The sequence below is a fragment of the Saccoglossus kowalevskii genome, chromosome 7 (genome assembly GCF_978046115.1).
Source record: "Saccoglossus kowalevskii chromosome 7, keSacKowa6.1, whole genome shotgun sequence".
In the NCBI taxonomy this organism is placed as follows: Eukaryota; Metazoa; Hemichordata; class Enteropneusta; family Harrimaniidae; genus Saccoglossus; species Saccoglossus kowalevskii.
The window spans coordinates 8,518,179-8,521,165 of record NC_140647.1 but is presented as its reverse complement, the minus strand read 5'-3'; the positions used below and the strand labels follow the sequence as shown (position 1 = coordinate 8,521,165).

Here is a 2,987-nt window from a genome sequence, read left to right as displayed (position 1 = left end):
ATGGGATTTGAAAGAAACAAAATATTTCTATTGACATTGTACTGTGATATAACATCGCCAGTAGCGTTTCTGACAGGGAATCCACCGCTAATTAGCCGTCAGTGTATAGGGAGATGTGGTCACATTGATAGGGTCTGATGCGTGCTCATCAAATACCAATCTGAAGACAACACAATCGATATGTTTAGCAATTACCCTTTCAAATCGTGCAGATGTTTCTAATTCACAATCCCAAGTTGTTTGAATCAATAAATAATTAGTCAAAATCAAATAAACTTTTTGAGAATTTTTGTTATTCACGGCTATCGCTGATCAGGCCAATAATGTACGTATATAAAGTAAATACAATATTAAAATATCGTCTTAACATAACTAAATTTTAAACTTACATTTCTTTATTTAATTATTTGTAAGTCTATATGTTTATTTCCAGATCAGTGAGTGACCATTATTAACCCGACTTATTAGATTTGATAAATTGACAACAAAACATACATAAACGTAGATAATGGTGAATTAATGAAAAAAACGTCGCATCGAATGTTATATCCAATCGTGCAACGATTGTAATCGAAATGTCGCCACAACTTCGTGACTCATCGAACAGTTAATCAAAGTCAGACAGTTACTTTTTTTATTGGTGATTGGCGACATACCACTTTCAAGATTCTATTACCAAAAACTACCTTATAGCACCAAAAGCAATATAAGGTTAGAGTGAATGCATACATTGCCCTGTATCGCAGGGATCAATATTTGTATAATTATACCGAAAAAAAAACATTTCGTAAAAGACTGCATTGTAAGATCTCTTCCGTCAAAGTTTTCAATGATAACATCCACCATTTTCTACATTCATAACAAGCTGTTTCTTCTTGTATTTTTATATTCCATAATACCTTCCAAAATTCCAGAAGTCGCGACGTTTATACATGACGAAGGCACACATGAAAACGAAATACAACAAAACATTTCTGGTTAAATGAACATTTTAATAAAACTCACATGTATTAACGATACACAACGAGTAATAAAATGACCTTGATGAAATACATAGAAGCACTATACGTTAATATACGACGTCAAGAAATCCAGGATTATCGTGCGAAACTCAAGTTATCAACCCTAGCCACGTATACGATGCGGCGTTGGACCGACCGATCGAAGTAGTCTTGTTTTTCGACGAACATCTCCCGGTTACAAGTGTTTGAACATAACTTGTCCCAAGATACTATGTTGGGCAAATAATGTTACCCTTGTACGACCTGCTAACAAGTTGAAAGTAATTCTCAGAGAAAATGCGAACAAGCCTCAACGATGAATCAACATATTGTTTAGATCATTCATAACGTCATAAAGCCTATTAGGCGAAGACCTAATATTACGTCATTGCCTTCTGAGAAGTCAATACAAAACTATATTGACCGCTATTTATGATTGGAAAATAGGACGAGGAGGTATATTAATACTTCTTACTATACATCGGACACCCAATCTGATTAAAATCTGATGTAGTGTGCGGGCTTTAATTATTTTAGCTATAAACTTATTTTAATTTTATTTTTCATTACTTTTGTTATTAATGCCCTTTTTATTTATTATTTTACTTTGATTTTTTTAAAATTCCGCCCTACCTACATCTGATCCGACGCCTATGTAAGTCCCGTTCAAATCTCGCGTAAGTAACAGCCAATCACAGACCCCCTTTTATACAGGCTGTCGGTTGCTTACTTTTCAGTGTATACGGGCAATCTATCTATACATTATATTTTGCCCACTTGAATAAACCATTAATAGAAAATTGCTAGTATATTTTTATTTGCAAAAGAAATTCCACAGCATTTTACAATTTTTGTCATTACATTGAATATGTTTTTCACTTCCAACAAATGTGTACACTTCCAGATACATCTTCGCCAGCCAAGGTTCGTTCATTCAGTCATCGCTTCAATTTTACATCACTGAGCATAATTATCTAGAATGGAAGCAAAAAAATAAGTAAATCGTAATGATTAGAACACTGTAAACAGCTATAGTAAACAATGCAAACTGATTTTAAATTGTATAGCGGTCACCGGCCCACGGCATCGACGCAGAAAATTGGAGCAAAATAATATTTCCTGATCAAATGCGATGTGTTCCAAATAAAAAAAATATTTTATTCCAGTCCAAATCAGCTCAATTACTTTAATAAAGAGTTATTGTATAATGTACAAAACATTGATACAATTTGATGAATATTTACAGCTACGGCTTCAATACCGGAGACGATTTTGGCCCGATCGTCAACAAAACATCACCTGTCTCCAGGGCAGGCGACTGAAAAAAGACACCGGTGTTCGGTCGAACCGGTGGAAACAAAATCGTCACTCCCAGAATAACTATGCAAAATAAGGATCGAACCATTCGAGCCACAATATTAACATAAAAATGACTTTCGTTGCATTTTACAATGATAAACTTACCGAAAAAGCCGTGTCATTCCCCGGGTGTCATTCTCGGTCGCTAACGTCTGTATAATCCGCCATTTTATTTGAGTCTGTTTGCTACCTGACGTCATCATGTGCACTATAGAAGGAGGTCTGTGATTCGTTGACTAAAATCGTCGATAGTGGGTCTCGTTGAAATCTCGTTACATAGGCATCGGCTCAGATGTAGGTAGGGCGGAATTAAAAAAAAATCACAAAATCAAAATCAAAGTAAAATAATAAAATAAAAGGGCATTAATAACAAATATAATAAAAAATAAAATAAAAATAAGTTTATAGCCAAAATAATTAAAGCCCGTACACTACATCAGATTTTAATCAGATTGATCGGACACCGTAACGCCACAAGTTACAGGGTGCCGTAATTGTGTGGGAAATGAAAATTCCAAACATAGAATGGTTATGCGCATATGCGTCCTCTAATAATAACAGCAGGCATGGCTGCCACCAGGGTTTGACTGGACTCCACACAAAGAAGTTCGCTGATTCTGTTCTAAA

At 35.0% G+C, this 2,987-nt stretch overlaps 1 long non-coding RNA gene across 1 annotated transcript; it reads right to left on the bottom strand.

Annotated features, from left to right (window-relative positions):
* Positions 1 to 1,801: 1,801 nt before the first annotated feature.
* On the bottom strand, positions 1,802 to 2,729 carry LOC146740223 (uncharacterized). Its single transcript, XR_014929970.1, has 2 exons — positions 2,466 to 2,729; positions 1,802 to 1,975 (listed from the first exon to the last, which is right to left on the bottom strand). It is a non-coding gene; the product is annotated as an uncharacterized LOC146740223 (long non-coding RNA).
* Positions 2,730 to 2,987: the final 258 nt, after the last annotated feature.